We start from the raw sequence: 21,055 nt of genomic DNA on the forward strand, positions 1-21,055 counted from the left end.
CTTAACGACTGCGGTGAGCCCCAGCTCCATGTTACCTGTTTGTAGTTCAGCAGCCTCTCATGAACTAAACTTAGACCGGAAAACCGGGAAGTGAAGCCAGCACCCAGCCTTTCAAGTGGCAAGGTGGTTGGCAGTAGAACGACAACGTTGTCGTGGCTCACTGGCTGGAGAGTCAGACAGGAGCGCAGGAAGAAGCTCGGGTCAGATGCTGGCCTTCAGGTGTCTGTCTGTCTGGGGGCGGGGGGGGGACAGACATGTGTGATCTGCAGGCAGCTGTGTAAGACCGTCATCTTAACAGTGCAATCACAACTCATGACAGTCCCTTCTGATAAAGGATTATAGCTAAGCCACCATCAATCAAAAAAAAATTAGCTATATGCAAGAAACTTTTTTCTTCATTCTTTGATTCATGGACGTGAGAATTCACATCACAATATTTCTCAAAGAGTGTCCCCATTCATTAGTGTAAATTTGTTCTACTGAGCACTGAATGGTTGGTTATGCAATTTTAGTGTGACGATTCCTGGGGGATTTGTACACCATCAACAATAAGGGCTCTATGCTCATCAAATACATGGCCTGCAGATGATCAGAGAATATGTTTCAGCCCTCACCTCACACTGTCTTGCTAAACTTGTCTGGGCTGAGGCAGCTTGTTTTTGCTCTTCCCTGTGGGCCTCCCACTAAGAAACAAAAATGAGATGATTTCAGTATTTCTATCTCTGCTCTCACAACCCACCTGATTCTGAAAAATCAAAACATCTCCCCTCTAAAAATTGCAAGATGGAACAGTGATCTCCACAAAAGCAAGAAAACATTTACAAAAAGATGAATGAAACCTCTGGTCTGTGTGCAAAAAACAAAAAGTAATCTATCAAGAATAAGACGTGATTTGTTTAACTAGAAATATTGCACTTCATTATGCTTCATTCAACAGCCAGTGAAGACTGTGAGGCTTTTCCTGGTAACATCAGTGAGAGATGGAAGCCAATACTTTATGTTCATTTATGACCCACACACAGATTCCTGCTGATTTTCTACTTAGCTCCCACATTCAGTAATAATGGAACTACCTTTAACCTCGAGGCAGCTATCATCTTCACGCCAATTAAACTTACCTGTACATGGTTTCTCTGCAAGCTTATTATTCCTTTCTGACAAACTTTCTTTTCTGTCTTGTCCAGGAATACTGATCATTTTACAGATTATAAATCAAGAAGACACTAATGTTATCACAGAATCTGGCCTCCTACATAAACTATCTGACTCAGTTCTTATTTAAATCGGTGCATGGCTTTTAGATGTATTGTTTTATCCTGATCTCATGAGTAAATGCTTCACAGCCAGAAAAAAAAAAAGGCGAGGCCTGCATCCAAATACCCCTGACCACTCTGTTCTGCCTCCCTTCCTACAACAGGTCTTTTGGGCTACGTTTATACTTCTAAGTAAAACAGACTGAAGACTGAGCTTTGGCCCAGAAAACACATGACATGGCTTGAATCCAGGTCCAAAAATCCCCACCACCCCATCCCAAACAGATTCATTTTATCCAGACCTCCTAATGGGAAAGGTTCATGTAACATGCTGTCCACTTAGCGACACCCATATGTTTTCAAGGGTAGTAGTGCTAGTTGGCAAGGGCCAAAGTTATGCTTGGAAGTGTGCTAAAACTGTGAAAGTATCAGCAGCTGCAGAAGGGTGCATGAGTATGATCTCTGACCCTGTTTTATTTGCAAGTGTAAGAAAAGCTCGGTGACCTTTATCTGAGCTTGCAGTCATTCTCTTAGGTTTCTCCATCTGCAATTTACTTCTCTGTCATTTATGCAACACTCCCTATGTACATACTGCCTTCCCTCCTCCCTTCTATTTGTCTTGACTACTGTGTATCTAATAAACTTATCTAGTACACCCTACCACAGTCTGGGGGCCTCAGGATCTCCAAGATGTGTGCTCTTCCAGTTTCAACCTGCATCCCAATTCTTGCTTATTTTGTTTCCTGTTTGTTCTCCCAAGTAAATGCGTGATGTGCTAGCTATCCTTAAAAGCAGGCTAACAGCTAGCTGAGCTGACTGTACGTGCTGAGGAAATGGACAGCTGTTGTCCATCCTGACTGATGGTAGGTTGGTTTTATTCCAAATGAAAACAACGTGTGAGGGAACAGTCACAGCTTTGGTGCGTACAATTGTGAGGTCATGGTAACTGTAATAACATGACAAAGTAGCATTTTGAGAATTGAAAATCCTGAGCGCTTGTGGGAAGATGAATGATTCTGAAGGAGAAAAACTGGTTACAACTCTATACAGTTGTCTTCTGAGGCTGTCTTAAAATCAACTTTTTTTCTGGACTGTGAGTTGGGGAAGTCAAGATTTACTATGTAGATGACCTTTCAGTATGAGTTTGAGTATAGTGTTAATTTTTATGGCATTGAATTTTCTCCACAGGTTCAGGTGGGCAGAGGGGACCATCCATTGTTCCCATTCATGTGGGAGGGATAATAGAAAATATTCGAAATTTGTATTTAGTCATCCAAGCATCTTTTGCTTTTTGTCAGTATTTCTCATGGTTTGGGCGTCTTTTTGGCAGTACCTTTCTTTCAAAAAGCATCTTATCCTCTAGGAAAAAGTAATGATGTAAGAAGACCCAACCCTTCAAGCTGAGGTACTTGAACATTGAGAGACACCTACTGATACCGTCCTGGTTTTATCTGGCTGTTTGGGGAGGAAAGACGCAGTTCTTGACTGTTGCTGCCCAATCATAATTCTGTCATGATGGTGGTGAGTTTTCTTCTCAGGTAGGCAGGAGATGTCATTTCCTTCTTCACTCAATATGTCTGAAGGCAGGGAATGAGGTCTTAGGAAAGAAGATGTTCACAGTACTTGAATGAGGGGCAGATGCAAGGAAAAAGACTTTCTGTGGATACAGTAGCTACTGGGATCCCAAGGCAGGATGAGAATGTGGTACACAGTTTGGGGCTGTAGTTTTTGGGAAAGAGCTAAGGAGTAGGGGTCATGGCATGTGAGAATATGGCTAGAGCCTCAAATTACCTTAATGGAGGCAATTGACTTCAGTGCTTAAAATGTGTTCCTTTTTGCTAGCTAGTAACTAACTTCTTTAAAGCCAGCTAATTTTCTTTTCAAGGTCCTACACTGGACCTCTGACACTCATACAAAGTCAGACATTATTCACATTACTTTTGAGACTACTTCAAACATAGATGCAGGTGGCATCACGATAGTGTTGGATGTCACCCTCTGCAAGATGTGCCTTTCTCAAAACCACAGTCTGCCTTTGTGGTTGTTGTTTTAGAAGAAGCACTTCAGCTGGTGTTATCACATGATGACACAAAGTGTGGGAAATGAGACAGTCAACAGGTGCTAAGAGACCTTGAATACTAGAAGCAAGGAAAAAAAAAAAAGAAAGACTAAAGTTAGGCCAATGAGATACAAAAGCACCAAAAGTTTTGAAAATTATTTTCAACGTAAAAAGAACCCAAGCCAAGAGAATTATAGGTCATTCTGGCTAGACCAGAGGAAACACTATGCAAGAACAATGTATAGCCCATATCTTCATGTGGTTATAAGATTTCCCTACTCTATTACATCAGACTTTCTCTAGGACTAAGTAGAAAAAAACTTTATTTACTGCTCTTTATTTGGAAGGTTTTGCTTGCAACAGTAAAGCCATGCAACACACTGTCTTTGTTGTTTTAGTTGTTGCTTTTTCAGTGAAAACTTAGTTTCAGGACATGGGTTGCAGGGCAACCATAGGGTCTGGGACAAACTCAGCCCTAGAGTTGTTGAAAAGTTAGGGTAGATACTGTGAGTCAAATGTCATAAATTTTCTCTTTATTTTTCAGCTTGATTTCCGAAGGAAATGAGGATTTGGTTGTGCTATCTGTTCAGAGGTCTGTCTATCTCTTCCTTTGTATGTCTCCTGCGCCATACCTTCTGATTTCACTGGCCAGTTTCTAGAAATTTCAAAGTGTGGCAAGTATATCAATGATAATTATGATTGTAAGTGTTTCTTGGAGTTCAACTCCTAGGTGGAATACCATCCCACATTAATACTGCAGTAGGGTAAAAGGAAGGAGAACTCAGCAGTTACAAAAAATATTTGCCTCGTTGGCCAATGAACCCGCACATAGTGGCTGGCCACCAAGCACATCAATACCTCCAGGTCATCCATGATATCAACATCTCCTTCGCGCTGGAAGTGTTGAAGGAATTATTGTTGAGCAGGGGCTATTGTGGTGGAAATGGTTAAGGGACAAAGGATTCAAATCTGTAGGAAGCCAGCAATTCCTTTGCTTATGGAACCACCTATTAATTACACATACAAAACCTCTCTGCAATCAGAAATATTCAGCATGCAGTAGGCTATTCAATAAGCATATGCATCAAGAAGTACCCCAAATGCATCTTTAAATGCAATTAAATATGTGTACAAAATAGCTAAGGAATATGTTGATATGTTTATGCATCAATTCTAAACATTCAAATGCTTACTTGCATATACAAATACAATGTACAATTACAGCACTTGTAATATAGGCACCCAGAAAATTTGATTATCATTTCAGTTTGATTAGCATTATCAATTTTCTCCAGACTACTGACAAAAATCTCAAGTCCAATTAAAAAAGAATAACTGTCCCAGAAGTATTTTAATATTTTGTATATACATATATTTACCAAAGTAATACTTTCAAAATTAGTACAAGACCAAAATTGAACATAATTAATTGTAAGAATATATGTTTCAAAGCAAAGACTGATAATGAAAGGTATCTTCTGAAACAAAAGCTGAAGCAAACTTTCCGTCCCAGACATTGTTTTTTCATTGCTATCACCAGTGGGGCACATGGTCCATCGTGGCTTCTCTGCCAACTCTTTTTTTTGTGAGTCAGCAGGGGATCAAAAGTCTGTCAAGCAACAGAAAAGAGATAACACATCTGTAGACCACACTGTTTCGTACATGCCTCCACAGCTTTATTCTAATATGCCAGGAGAGGAGAACCAAAATGACTGCTTCCTCAAGTCCAGCCACGTGCCACTCTGTGCAAGCCTTGATGAGTTGGACAAAAGGGCAAAACTGTCTATAAACAAGATTAACATTAACAAGGGCAGTGGGGAGTCAGCTTGGTCACTGCTGCAGATTAGCCCGTGCTCCCAGCCGCTCCACCCAGCAGAGACTCTGTGGTGCCCAGGAGCTGTTCCCCAAGACGTGCTTATTCCATCTACGGCAAACCCTTGGATTTCACTCCAAGAATGCCAGGAGGGAGAAGTGTGGGGGCAACTACTGGCAAGACTGCGTTACAGCTTTAATCTTACTGATTTTAAATTGAACCTGCATAAAGGATCAGGCCCTCTATATAAAAGACTGTATTGTATTGGTGAAGAATATTTCTCCCCAGATCAACAAACCAGCAATGAATTAGTCTAAAATGAAGTCATTACCTTAAAATTAACCAATAATGAATTTCTTGAAAAATATCTAAAGCAACTTTAAAAAATGCCTTTTTTCCTAATATTTTAATTTCTAAAGAAATGTTCAGATAAACTCTCTGGCCCTTTTATTATATATGTTCACATCTTCCAGATGTGACTGCAGGTATAAGGGAAAACATTGATAGATCACATTTATTAAGTGCAATTCTGCACTAATAGTTAAAATAATGAAAAATTCCAAAGATAAGCATGTCATGTACAATACAGAAAAGAAGATTAAAAAGCAAGCCAAATGGAAAATCGTCTTTAAAATCAGCAGCAAGACTCTTCCCCAGAGACTGTGTACAGTCAAAATAAAAAATTCTACCGAATAATTAACAGGTGTTGTTGAAAATGGGGTGGAGTAGTTTTAGGCTTATATCCTGAAGGAAGTAGCATGGTACCACACTAAATCATGCATTACAGGAAAATGAAATCCTACCCACCTACCTGCTGTTGAACCTCTAAGAACTGCCATTGCACAGGTGGTTAATAAGGCAGGAGCTAAGAAGGAAGTCTGGAGGACAACTGCATCCTTCTACTTAAGAGAGTTTTAGCATTGCTCCAGCAGACAGCTAAAATCATCCTGGCAATGTTATAGGTGGTAATGTCAATGAACAATATTGCTGCTACACTCTACATGAGAATCCAGATCCAAAGCTCAGTGAAGTCAAACATGAGTGGGCTTCAGTGCGCATTGGATTAGGTCCAGGTTGCATGAGGCAGAGAAGCTGCACTCAGGGCCTGGGAAGGGAAGAAGCCCACACAACCCATCCTATAGCAATCAGCAAGAGAGTGCTTCTTGGGTACCTACACATAGATTTCTCTCTCAAAACACTGTAATCCAAAGGAGAGCTCAGCTCTCTTTGTTTTGACTATTCAAAGCTTGTAATAGCTGAACTGAAAGGGGTACAGAACATAGCATTGCACGATTAGCTAGTCTGACAGTCTGAACCGTATGTGCTTGTAGTATGGACTGCGGTAGAAGACTAATTACAAAGTAATATCCCAAATAACTGAAAATGAAAAAAGAAATGCCAGAAGGTATTCTTTGAGAAAAATACCTGCTTGACATATGAAAATTCTGACCACAGTATGAGTCACTGCAAGTGACTTCTGATGATTCACTGCCATTTTTTAAAACTGATAACAATCTCTAGTTGTTTCTAAAACCTTTTTTTTTTTTCCCCAAACAAATGGCTTGGACAGCTTTTCATATAAAAAGTCTGCGATTTAGTTCTCTTTCTAAGCTTCTAAATAGCTGTATTAGTGGGCTGTAGTAGGTTAAGATTGCTTACATTTCTTGCTCCTTATATCTTGGAAGGCCATTTCTAGCACAGAGCATCAAGATCTTGACTGCTCCATCACAGACTGTAAATTACTTGTAATTCTGGTGGTGGTGGTCATCTCCCAGGAACTGGACCAAGGGAACAGAGCTCATGCTAGTAGACCACTAGAATGCCACCAGATTACATCTCTTGGTTACCAACATGGCCTCTGAGTAGTGACTCATGCCTTACTTATGCAGGAATGTTTAGTCACCTGCTTATACCAGTATCATTGCTCAGATAAAAATAGCTCAGTGGACGTTCTGTCAGGTATGAGAACGTTCCTCCCAGTCAAGCATGAATCCCTTTCCAAATGACATAATATAAACTGAAAAAAAAATGTTTTTCCATATCAGAAAGAGGCAGTTGTGGGTTGTTTGAGTCTAGCTAAATCAAAGTAATTTGACACATTCAGCAGTGCCCATGTGGACAGAGTTTAACAGTGAAAGACTCAGCTCTATAATTACTAGTCCTCTTGACAGTTCCAACAATCTTCTGTCCTAAACCTTTTCTTTCCTCACTGGATCTGAATTTAGGCATGGTAAAAAAATGTCCCAGCAGTCTCAAGGTATCCAGACAAATTTTGCAGGCAATGCTTTTGAAAATTGACATTATACAGTTTTGGAATAGCTTTCAATAGTTTTGGAAAGTCATTCAAGTTTAATCTGCTTTGCAGATAAATTATTTGAATAAAATAAATTATACACTTCCTAATTTAGACTGCAGGAAGAATTTCTTCAGTCTGTTCATTCTGCATCTTATTACACATAGGTAATATGAAAATTTTGGATGGGAAACACCAATAGTCATATAATTCTTTCAGTAATTCTGCTCTGAATTTTTATTCTACTCCAAGGCATACATCAGTGATTGCAACCACATGGGAAAAAAAAAGCTGGTCTTGGGTTATTTATTATTCGTATCATTGCTGATTGTGTGAACACTCCTAGTCCATTTCAGTGCAATATCAAAGAGGCTAACTACTGACTAAACCATTCTGAGCCTGGTTTGAGCTAATCTGTTTGACTTCGTAAAGGAATGCTTATATATTTAGCTACCAAGTCTCAGCTGGGAATTGCAGCAAAGAGTAAATTTTTCCTAAGTAGTTTGTTAGAAAAATATGGCAGAAATACAATCAGGTCATAGGAATGCAAGAGTAGACTGTAAAAATATTCATACTGGGTCAGACCTAAGACTGATCTAGCCGAGTATTCAACATCTGCATTGGCCACCAGCAGAAATGCTAAGGGGAGGATATAAGGAAGAAGGCCAAGTACTGAGTGATGCTGGTATGTATCAGCAGTCAATAATCAGCAGTTTAGGGGTCTCTCAATCTGAAACCACCTGATGGACCCATCCTATGCTGATTTGACTGATCTCTTTTCATTCATCTATATTTTGGCCGTTTTGCTAGCCTATGGCACTGGTTTTGCCACAATACACTTGGGCATCACATGGAAAAAATATTCTCCTTCTCTTAAGCCTGCCATCTGGTCATTTTATGGAGTGGCTCAAGTCCTTATGTTGTAAGAAACAGAAGCAGAAGACAAGAAAAGCTTTTACTAAATGTAAAACCAGTTTATTGTGTCATATTTAATGTATTAGGCATTATTGTTTACTTATAAATCAATATAATTGTGCAAGTCCTTACTGAATTTTCCATTTGTTTTTAATGCATGTGGACCTGGCGGTTTATGCCATTTCAGTTACAGTACAGAGATCAACGCTTTTCTGATTCCTATGGGGACATCTGTTCATTAGCACGCAGGGTGGCCAATATCGCTTTAGGTAAAGATCAGCTAGTTCCTCTGTTCTACACACTTGGGAAGAATAGTGTTGCTTATAAAATGTAACAAATGTTTCCTGGACTTTAGCCAATATATTTTTGATCCTTTCTTGATCTTCATTTTCACTAATCCTTTTCTTTTTGTATTCTTGCCTTTTGTTGACATGCCAAAATTCTGTCAGTCTTGTTTCCTCTTTCAAAAAATGTATTTTTGTTAAGTTGAATTAAGCATTCTACCCTGTTGCCAAGAGCAAATTAAGTTCCCCCCACACTGAAATCAAATTTCGTAAAGTGTCCGGGCAATTAGCTCTAATATGTGGTTGCTGTAACTCTTAATTTTCCCCTTTCAAGGGTTTTCTTTTTTCTCTGTCTTTGTTTCTGAACAGAAGACGTGAGATTCTTTCTCTTCCCTCTGGTTGTAGCCTTTTAGTTCCCCAGCATCCAGCAACCATCCACTGATACTTAGCCAAACCTCACTTTTAATCTATAACCCAAAGGTATTTGAAGTAACAAATTGTTCATTCTTCAACCAGAAAGTTGAGCTGGTGGACCAGCCTGCTGGAACTGGAACAAAACTTGAAGAACAGACTTCTGAAGAGCTCTCCCAAGCACCGCATTTAAGCACATCATATGCACATCGAGAGATTTCCCATGACAACTGAAAACTGGCACAGTTCACCCACATAACTCAACAACAGAAGTCTTTCACATCAGAAGTTATCTTCTGTGCATTTGTTGTCAGGGGTTTAATTCCAACAGGTTCAAGGAGGACAAAATATGAGCCATAATTATTCCAAGTAGATGGGAAAGGAAAGGCCCCATTTCAGAAAGATCACAACAAAATCCTGCCTGGTGTTGTATAGTGGAATGGCCCAACTCTAGCTTAGCCATCTAGCAACACTTAAGCATTCTCACATCTACATCAGCCTACTGTAGGCTTTCCTCTCCGGGCTGCCTTCAGCGAAGGGGTTTTCCTTATCCCCTTCCCAAACCCTTTGTATTGATGTACAGGCAGGATGTGTAAGACAAGGAATAAGATTTCTCTCTTCTAGCCATACCAAGCACTCTGTGGTGAGGAAGGATGTAATGAGAGCCAAGGAAGCAGTTGTTTCAGTTCCAATAAAAAGTCATCTTATATAAAAAAAAAATCCTGGATGGTTTCCCAATGTCAGCTAGATTAGGATCAGCTAATTTGTTCATAAGGAATTTGACAGTTTGAACATTACTCAGTCAGCCACCGTCCCTCTCTTTCCTTTATATCCCCATTTATTTTGGCAGACTTAAATAATGCACATGATAAAGCTGTGTTATAGTAACAGCCATAGTGCTATTTTAAACATAACACTGGAAGTCGGAGAAAAGCTGCTTGGACTCCAAAGGATATCTATATATATCTACAAATTGACCAGCCACACTGCAAACGCTCTAATGAAGCAACAACTGATTTTACCACATGAAACCTGCAATTACATGAAATACTCTTTTGTTTAAAAAAATTACTTCTATCCACAGATGCATGCAGAAGTGTTTTCCTGCCTCCCATGCTCCCCATTGCTGATTGCCAATCCCTCTCAATGTACTAATCCTTTAAGCTCAAGATGTGTGTAAGTTTTGCTGTTCCTGTCCTCCCCCTTTTTATTCCTACTCACCCCTGAAATACTCCTTAGTCTACCTCTTCCCTAATTTAATTTTCTGTCAACCCTGTAAGTGATTTAGAAGGGAGGCGCAGCTGAGAGTCAGGTATCTAGCCCTCCTTGATGTTCACTGGGGACTAGGTACTAAGTGCCCTTCAGTGTTTTGAAAATTCCCTTATGAATAGTAACACGCTAATAACTTAGTCAATATTTCAAGTTAATGTGGCCACAACAGCATCCAGAAATTCATAGCTAGTCTTTGACCTGGCTTGTATCATACCCATCTATCGCAGCCAATTCTCCTGCTCCTTCAGGCCACTTAAAATAATCTGCATGTGGCCAAGGGCAAGAAGCTCAGTACGTATCTCCAGAGAACGGGCAGAGGGATCCTGGGGGAGGATGTGGTGACAGGTGGGAGGTGAAGCATCTTTTCCTCCAGCTGTCCCATGGAATGGATGAGAAAGGGCTTGAAGCTAGATCGTGAGGCAGCCCGTGTCGGAACCTCCTCTCCTTTTTACTCTAGGCATCCTGGAGTACTTGGCAATTCAAGCACAGACTCATATCGTGTGATCTCACCATAACAGCCACATGTGACCTGCTCCCAATTTCATGCAGTACAGTAACAATGTTAGCCACCTTTCTCTGTTGTAATCAGTACCAGAACTACAGTGCCTATACTCATAGTGCCTCTAAGAAAAGGCTGGGATGTTTGAAAAGTCTGATAGCTTGTGAATTCCCACAAAGCCTGAAGTTTCACAGTAACACTCTGCTCCCCAGTTTCATCATCCTCCTCTATTTCATGAACCACCCCCTACTCCTCTCTCTTCATCTTCTCATTTTCCATCTGGCAGACCTGATTCATGCTCTATTCTATCCCACGTGCTTCAGCTTCTTAATCCTCCTTGATCCTCACCCCTGATAAGACTGACTTCTTTATTATTAATGTTATCAAAAGGATGAATTAAAATTAATGCAAGACTTGTAATTCAGCTGCATTGTTGAAGTGCGAAGTCAAGCCAGTCAAAACAGCAAATGAAACATGCTCAAAGGCATATCATGGCAGCTTTTAAAAGAAAAGACAGCCTCTTTAGAAAAGCCTAGGCTTCTAAACAGAAGAGAGAAAGGTGCATGATCATACAAGGGACAATAAGTATTCACAGAAGCTATTTGTGAAGTACATATGATACTTTTCAAACATTTTAGTCAGTTACATGATCAGCACAACCCATCTCATGATACAGCTATGGTATTCCTATGTCAAACCTACAATATAATCTTCTATAGAAAAAAACAATATATTTTGTTATATTGTAATCTTAACACTATTTTCCCAATAACGTCAGTCACTATTTTTTCTATAATTTCCTTATAGTAAAAGACAAAGGCTAAAAAGAGAAGTATTTTATCTAATATCTTTGAATTAGTTCATAATGCCATATAACATATAGCTACTGGTTTGCAGCTTTGAGTGAGATGAAGTGGTCACTTTCTTTCTGAACAATGATTGGAGTCTGTTTCCCATTCGCTTTAATTCTCATTGCTTTTGAAACTTTATTTTGCAAGTTAAGTAGTACTTAAACTTGTATTTCCTGGCCTTCAGGTTAGGATTTCCATTGCTAGAGCAAGCACTCTTGAAAGGCATATTATTCTGTAAGCATTATTTCCAAGCATGATCAAGTGGGGAAAAACCTCAGATGGAAAACATGTTTAAATTATCATGAGGCATAAAAGGCAAGAAAAAAAGTAGCTATGAATGTATTAGAAAGAAGAGGAAAACAATGTATAGATCCATTCCATAGTGTAGGAAGAAAGCAAGCATGGCTTCACATACACACAGACACGAAAGATAAACTGCAATCAGCCACTTGGAAGAAAATATATTTTAACAAGGACAGAAGAGTACCAGACAGAGCACAGAAAAAGCAGGTTAAAGAACATATTTAGATACATGAGTTATGTTCTAGCCGGTAGAGCTAGATGAAAATTACTCTAGACAAAACTAGCAAAACTTGGAAGTAGCCAAACTAGCTGATTTTGGAACTAACCAAGATACTTTCCCAAATATTAGAGATTGCCTGTGGGAACCTGGGGAGGACAAAGGAGGCTCCAGAAAACAAGAAAGGGCAGAAGTCTTTTAAAGAGGGGAAAAGGAAGATGTGAAGATGCCAAGCATCATAAACTAATCAGTCTATAAAAATCCTGGAACGAATTACTGAACAATCCATGTCAAGTGCCTTAAAGATAATAAAGTGATAAAAAAGGCAACAAGGGTGTGTCAAGAACAGCTCGCTTCAAACTGATTTATTTCTTTGATAGGTAATAGACATAGCACAGAAGGAAGAAGCAGAAGATAGGCTATATTTCAGCTGCAGTAAAAGCTTTGTAATTGTCCACATGGCATTCTCAGAGGGAAGCAGAATCTTTATATAGTCACCATCAGGTAGATAAGGTCAGCTGAAAAAATTGGTTTCAAATCTACTTACCAGTGATCCCCACCAAACAAAGAAAGTATCTCAAGTGGATACAATTCTGCCATGGGTCTTCTGAATCCAGTTATATTTAATGTTTCCATAATGACTTACACAGTACAATAGAAATCATACTTTAAAAACTTGTGGGCAGCCACAAATACTTTGGTGAAAAGGATCACAGTTCACACTAATCTTTTTAAATGGGAAGAATGGTCAAAATTTAGTGTGCTGAAAATCAGAGAAGAAACCTGCAAAACACTGCACAGGAGCAAAACGCCACAAACACAAAAGGAGGAACAATCTGGGCAGTGCAGCAGACCAACAACTGGAGTGCCTCACAAACTGGATGAGAGACAACAATATCACATGACTAGGAAAAAAAGCAAATATTGGTTTATTCTGTGCTAGGGAGATTTCTGATGGTGCCCTTCCTATCTGTGCTGATACTATGGGCCCCTAAAAGTATCCTAGTCACATCCATATTGCATACTAGATGTATTCTGCTTCTCAACCCTCTTGCAAACCCTGGGAGCCATCCTGGTTCTCCTGTTAGGTAAGAGGTTGAAGGATATTGCTTGTGCTGGGGAGTTTTGAAGAGGCATATTGTATTGTGAAGTTGCTAAATGGATCTATGGATCTGACTCAAAGACCACTTCACTTAATACAAGTGATAATGGTAGGCAGATGGGTGATAAAGTCTTTTGGACAGATTCTGGAAGACTTTACTCACTTCCCTAGCAGAGTGACTGAAGTATTTCAACAACAGGTTAGACAATAATCTGACAATTACACTTGTTTTTACTTTAGTGGCAATAGTCTTTTGGGGATGGCTCCGCACTTCCATCATTAATTTACACTCAGGTAATTTAAAAACAGTAGTCCAGATGCTCAGTGAGGGAAAACGGGCTATAGCTCTGCTTGGAAAAAGTAAGTTTGCCTGATTTACAAGAGGTCGTGGATCTGGCCCCAACTGTTCAAATGTTAATATGTCAGTCTGTATTATGTGAGTGAATTTATGCTATTTTATTTGGGAGTATTTTTGAGTTTTATAGTGGTCTCTTAAAAAAGAACAATATATATATACATTTCTGGTTTATATGGCATCTTTTATTGAAAAAAAAAATCTATTAATCAATAGACTTGGGTTTCCCTTTGTTTTTACCGAACCATACATACCACATACTTAGGCCTTTATATTATAGGCCAACAACCACTGAAGTCAAACTTAGGGGCAGGATTTCCTTTAGTCACTGAATCATACCTACACTTTTTGTTAACTTCAGAGTCAAATCACCTTAGTCCTCCATATCTTTATTTTACTATCACACACTGCACAGAGAAAAGACTATGCTTATTCATAGGCACCAGGGCACAAGAAGGTTTGATCAAACATGGCGAACTAAAATGGCAAGCACAGTTTCTGTATCAAAGACTCAAAAGCCTGCTCAGGCAAAACACCACCCCTACATCTTAGCTGAGTACAAGAGTTTCCCAAAGAGCAAGATACTGGCTTTAAGTACAAGGGCCAATCAGCTGAATCTTAAAAATTAGTCTCATGCTATTTGGCCCAAAGCCTGGACAACTGAACAAAATAAGGGAACCTAGATTAACTTCCAGGTTAGCTGGCTGAGTGTCGTGGGGACTCTGCCTCTGTGGATATCACTTCAGAAAATGTCATTTATTTTTCATAGCAACCACAGCCTGTAGGTGCAAGAACAGGATAAAAGGGAGGAAAAAGAAAACAATATTTACAGTTGATCTTTCTTTCACTTAGCTCTCACACACAGAAGTGATTCATTTTTACCAATAGGGAAAGTAAGGGCATCCCTTTCATGAGTCAGATTCTTTTTTTCTTGTGGATTTCTCAGTTTTCAATGTTTTGTTTCTTGATTTTGCTTTTAATTCCCTGTGACAGAGATAAGCTTAGCAGTAAAAAAGTGACCACCAAGTGTGCTTTCTCCTCATCCTATCTTCCTTAGTATTTTTGAACTAAGTTGCAGTTCAGGACTTCTTGTTGCTAATAACAGTTTGAAGTGAGCAGTTCAGGTCAGTCTTAAACTTAAGTGCCTAAAGTTATGGAAGCTAACAAATACGTATCTTTTTCATCTTTGGTCAAAAGACACAAACCCTCATCAAAGCAGGCCATATTTCATAGAAAGATAGATGAGTAGATTGAGGACTTACCTTTAGTCCTTACAGTTTTAAGATCTTGATCAGCTTTTCTGGAAAAAAAACCCCAAACAACAAAAAAAACCCCCAAAACCAAACCCAAACCAGAAAGTCAACAAATTTTATATATACAAACTTATATTTCACAATTTAGCCCTGATGTAACTCATCTGGGCCTCCCAAATCACACCAGAAGTTAATCAGCCATACAGAGGTAAGGCTGAAAGGGCTCAAAAGTATTCACTGACTTTGCATGCCTCTGTTTACGGTTGTCTGGCTTTAAACACTTACCAGCAGGTGTCTAAATTAGGCTATCTAAAAAAAGAAGAACCCAAAATGTGGGGGACTTTTTAGAAAAGATTTCCCCAAGTGACTTGTTCAAGGATTTTGAGTGAGCCAGCGCTCAATTCAGAAAAGGCAACCAAGGGCCTGATCCAAAATTGACTGAAGGACACAGTCGGCTTGTATGACTCTCATGTCTCTGGAAGCAGCAATCACAACGTATGCCAGATTATGTAGTATAATGCATATGTTACAGGGTTCTGAGGCAGAGAGGTGGTCATTTTCATATTGAAACTATATATTGCTTTTCTATGCACCTGGCTAGATACTTGGTATACAGACTTTGTCTTCTCTAAAAAGGAGAAGGAAAAAAAAAGTAAAGTAAAGGCTGGTTTTAATCCCATTCATTCATGATCCATGCTAGAGTCCTGAAACCAAGGAAAAAACAATCTTTAATCTTTCTTAGCTAGTAAAGGAGTGCCTGAGGAACCTGCTATAATAATTTTGACTGGTATTTAGAAAGTGTACCTAGCTTTTTTGAGTTTTCTTGGGCTTTCTGGAGCTAAAAACAAATCTGGAAAATCAGTGTCACTTGGATACCAGCCATTCAAGTATTCTGATGCCAGACTTCTACCTCAGTTTTCATCTCCCTCAAAGATTTATTGTGTAAGATTTAAAATCTCAAAACATCTTAACCTTTTTTAATATTTACAGCTCTGTTAAAATCCTTAGCTCCCCCTCACTGGCTAACAGGGCTTAAAAACTCCAGTTGTTGTCTTCCTCAAGATTTTATCAAAGATTAATTAACATGGCTTGAAATGCATTCCTTTTCTTACTAAAAGAAAGGCTGCATTTATTTTTTTTAGTTATCACCAGGAAAGTCAGGATATGAAAATAAAAGATTTTAACAACATAGACAGAAAGACAGTTTTGGAGAAGTTAGACTAACCACCTGACAGTGGCAGAGTGCAAAGAGAGGTGAGAAAGGAGGTCAAATGTACATCAGTTAAATACACCTGGGAGAAAGTAGGTGTGGAGAAGAGTTCACTTAAGAAAAAACAGGGAAATGTAAAAGTCCATGAGGCGCTGAAAACAGGCTGTTGAGCTCCCATCCTTCCCCAGCCATCTTGTTGGAAAAATCAGGACAGTATTGGCCTGCCTTTTAGTAAAGGGAATCGGGGCAGAGTAACAGGTTTTCTGACTCTTTTTACAAAGGTTTAAGTAGAGGAAGAAAATTCCAAGATCTTGGTTATTACACTGTGCTTAGTTAAAGACACATGTCTTTAACTAAGCACAGAATTTGGCCTAACATTTATCTTTGTAAGAGACCATTTTTTTGTCTTTTCACAAAATCTTTACTCAAGCAAGATAATACCTGACTTACCACCACAGGGTGAAATCCTGCAACTACTCATAGGATGGGTAGAAGGGCACTGACATCCTCATTCCCGGGTAGGGGCCAGAGCTACAGAGCAATTGAAGGTTAGGTACAAAAGGGACACAGTCGAGCATCTCTGCACTTCATTCCCACTCTGTGTCTGCATTAGCAAGTAGGGCAGCTCAACAGGCGTGGATTCGCCGCATGACGTGGTTGACGTTGAGGACCCCATGTCCACCCGCTGGGCATTTCAGGAGGTTTTAATTGCGAGTAGCTGTAGTCTGGCAGCAGGTACTGAAAGCCGATGAGCACAGGAGTGCACTAGGTGTGCTCCTGCCATGCACTCCCTGCTTACTTCCACCTGAGAGAAGGCCCAGCCTGTGCGCCCCGGCCGCTCTGCAATGCAGACTGGAGCAGAGGAAGCAGGGCAGGATGATGGGGGGATTCGCTTCAAAGGTGCGACCGTAATCTACAGTGAAGAGACTGGCTGTCCCCTTGCCTGGGAGCCAGCCGGGTGGGCTGGCAGCAGGTGAGCCTGCCAGCCAGGCCCCGTCCCCGGCGGGAGGTAGGTGGAGAAGTGCCAAGGCTTCTTGGCCAGGCAAGCTCAGGCATGAGCCAGGCACTGAGCTGTTCGGTCATGTCCACACTGAAGCATTTCTTACGCGGGCAGAGAGAAGCAGAAGCTTAGCGGCCTGATGAATTTCAGGCCACAACCAGCAGTGGTTTCAGGACTGTGTTTTTTTAAAGTGTTATTTTGCTCCCTAGGTAACATTTTAGGGACCTGTACAGCACTTTAAGTAATTTGCCTGAGGCCACCACAGACATTTGTGGCAGAACAGGGAAATGCACCTTCATCCCCAGAGGCTCTGGCTAACACCATAACCGCACCAGCGTCCTTCCTCTTTTCTCCTTCCTGCTGGCTGGTCAGAATCAGCTTAAATTCACATAACAGGAAGATATTTTGATCACGGAGAGATAGGCCCTTGAGGGGCATTGCCATAAGACATTGCTTACCGAAAGAGAGACACTTGGATCACAAAAGGAAAATCCACATGGCACATAACAGGCTGCACAGAGCCCACAGCCGTCTGTCAAGTATGGTCACGGCAGTATGAGACGAGAGGTGGCTGTGGAGATGCAAGGGGAAAGGCGGTGGTGAGGTAAAAGGAGAAGCTAAGAAAGAGATGTATGTATTCAAAAGAAAATAAAGTTCTTGGCTATCATCCTATTTCACTCAATGGCAAAATTTCCACCGACTTCAGCAAGGCAACCGGCTGACAAGCCTAAAGAAAGTGGGCCGCCCATGTGCAACTCAGAACTGTCACCCCCTGTGAGACTCTGAGGTGCCAACACTTTGTTTCATCCCCAATCAGCAGGAAAATTTAAATATCAGATTTATTTTTTCAGATTGAAATATGCTGTGAATATCTGTTTTGATTAAGTCACAACATTTATTTTAGGCCTTGAGGTTTTGGATAATGCTACGATAGGAAAAGCTAAAATACTAAGTACAGAATGCCATGTATATTTAGCACATCAATATATAGAATATGAAAATTGAAATGATAGAAATCATTGAAATGATTTTGGTAATTTCTTGCAAAATCTTTACAAAAATCAGTACATTCACGAATTTAATTGAACGAGCATGTCAAGATTTCCACCCAACTTTCTGTTCATTACTTTTTACAGGCTGTACTTGCATGAACAGGAATTTTAATTTCAAAACATAAAGCTTGAATTTGCAAAACTCAGGCAAGTTACCATGCTCAAAATCTTGCTCCTCCTCCTGCAGGAGCCTTGCTAATTAGTTTTAATGAAACTGTGATAGCACCTATTACCTTTCACAAGCTTTGGATCAGGCCTTTGGTGAAAAATCTTTAATTATATCTTTCATCACAATAAAAATCTAAAGAGATGGAAATTAATAAAAAATAATTAATAGATTTTTTCTCAAGGCTTGTTCTAACTTGTTTAGTTCACTTTAGTCAAATATTTCATTTGTAATACTTTATTTACTGGGTGTAAAAAACAGTGAAAAACAATAATAATGAAAAATAAATTAAAATTAGTGGAATATTTTTCTCTGTAGTTATAATAAGCTCTTCAACTATTCACATTTTCTAATTACAGTGCCAGAGGAATATGCTGTATATTTTCATTGCATGTGCACAAGTAGCAATGTATATGTGAATTGCTATCAAATATTATGATGTATACATTTTCTTGTGGTATGTTTGCAAAATTAATACAAGATCTCATTGAATTATTCATCTCCCATTCTGTCCCTTATACGAATAAACCATGAAAAAATAGACAGTATCTATCTCACCAAAATGTATGGAATAAGATGGGGCCCTGTTTTTTTCCAACTGTCTAGGGCTTTTTATCAGTCTCCCAGAGTCTGAGCTCCTACAGGAGGGGAAAAATGTCTCAACTCCAGTCGCAGGCAGTTGGGTGAGTGCACAGGGAAGAGGACTAGTGTTGGTTTTATGGCTGTGGCATTAGGATGGGAATGAGTGGAGTAAGAGGAATGAAAACAAGAGACAAGAAGAATGTCTGATCTCATATGCACCCCACAAAAACTGAGAAGAACATGGTGTTGATTATCAGCTTAATGCCAGGTAAGAAGAAATTGCATTTCCAAATTTGGGGCAAAGAGCCAAAATATTGAGATTTGCTGTAGAAAACAAATTCCAAAAGGTTTCTGGGGAAACATCAAAACAACTGTATCAAAACACTAAATATAGGAATGTTTCTGCTTCATTATGTCAGTGTGGCAATACAAACTGTTACTATTCTTTCTAATGTTAAACAGAATACAGACGTCATATTAGCACTAATGTAAAGGTTTTAAAAAGTAAAAATATGAATGAAATAAAAATGAAATAGCATAAGAAAGCTAAAATAACACATAGAAGCTGATATTGCCAGTAAGATTCAAAATATTTAAAAAATTAAATATCTTGTAAAATATTTGTATTTTGACAGCAGAATGGCATTTTCTGATTAAAAAATCCCAATATTTTGAAGGAATCTGATAATTAAGATCATAAGGAAGTGATACATTAGGGTCATGCTTGTTCTTTCAATTTTTTTGGATCATTTTGGTTTTTGGACAATAAAATGTGCAACTGGAGATATTAGTATCTAGTTCTTTTCGTATAATGGAGAAAGGATACGATAAGATACAGTTTTAGAGGTATTTTTCCCCGTGAATCATCTTTATTCTAAAATAATATAAACCAAATACCCATCCCACTTACAGTCAGCACTTCCCTACTAAAATGCAACACCGTGTAACATGGCTCTTACTTTAAGAGTAAAGCAAGCTTTCTTGAGAAGTGTGGGAGAAAGTATTCAGAGGAAGACCAAGCCACAGCAAACAGCTTAAGCTGGACCCTGCTCTGCTAAATGTTTCCTTACACGGGGCTGCCGGCATCCCTCCAGAACCCCACTGCCAGTGATGCTGTGCGAGCTGATACCGTTTCATCTATGAGCCGAAACCTGCAGGGTCTTAATTCCCGTTGCCTCATTGTGCCTTGAAAAGCAGAAGAAAAGGACATCAGTAGGAAGTTGCTTACAATCATTCTGCATTTTATGAGATTAAATGAGGGGATTTCCCATCAAGGTGAAGGAGAAAGTACACCTGTAAAGACTGAACATCAGCACTAATTTGGCATAGCCTCCTTCCTGCTCCAAAACTTGCTGGAACATTTCTCACTTTTTTCAAACTCTCTTTTGTGTTACAGCTTAAAAACAATATACAATTTTAAAACTGCGAAGCTGTACTTTCCCACCTGCTCACGTCTTAACATGACTGGACTGTTTTTGGTTTAGAAAAACTGAAGAACTGCTTTTATACCTCTCTACTTCTTTACCTTCCAGTCTTGCTCTGTGATTTATTTTCCCTCACTCTGTCTTTCTCTCCCGTGTGTCATCATGTTGAGGCTCTTTAAAAAACTGCCACACCCTCCATGCTTCACCATTGGGACAGCCTGGGCTTTTCTCGTGTTTGGATCACTCGCTTGGATGTCACTCTGCTGATAGAAGCCCAGGGTGCAGAAGGGAGATAAAACCCATTTCTCCTATATGAAATAACGGTTGGACAAGAGTTGACCAAAATATGTTCTGAAAGGGCCTGATCTAATATCCCCTGTGATCAATGGAAGGCCTTTAACTGACTTCAGCAGGTCTCAGATAAGGACCCACATTAATATTATTACCATTATCGTTTGTAACGGAGGCTCTGAGCATTGCTGTACGGTATGTGTTGTAAGAATAAGAAACAAATACGGGATAGTATGTTTCTCTCTGCTGTTTTGAAAGAACATTAATTTCATGCAAATTTTTGCTTGCTTTGTTTTCTTTGCTGCTTTTCTATATCAGATGTTCCCTTGTTAGAGGTCCTCCATGTGTTTTGCGATCTCTCAAGCCTCAACAGAAAGATAAGAATATTAAAAATCAACAAGGAAGTTTTTCTCACAAATAGTTTAGGCATTTGCGGTGATTAAGTGTTAA

Source organism: Mycteria americana, chromosome 3 (genome assembly GCF_035582795.1).
Source record: "Mycteria americana isolate JAX WOST 10 ecotype Jacksonville Zoo and Gardens chromosome 3, USCA_MyAme_1.0, whole genome shotgun sequence".
In the NCBI taxonomy this organism is placed as follows: domain Eukaryota; kingdom Metazoa; phylum Chordata; class Aves; order Ciconiiformes; family Ciconiidae; genus Mycteria; species Mycteria americana.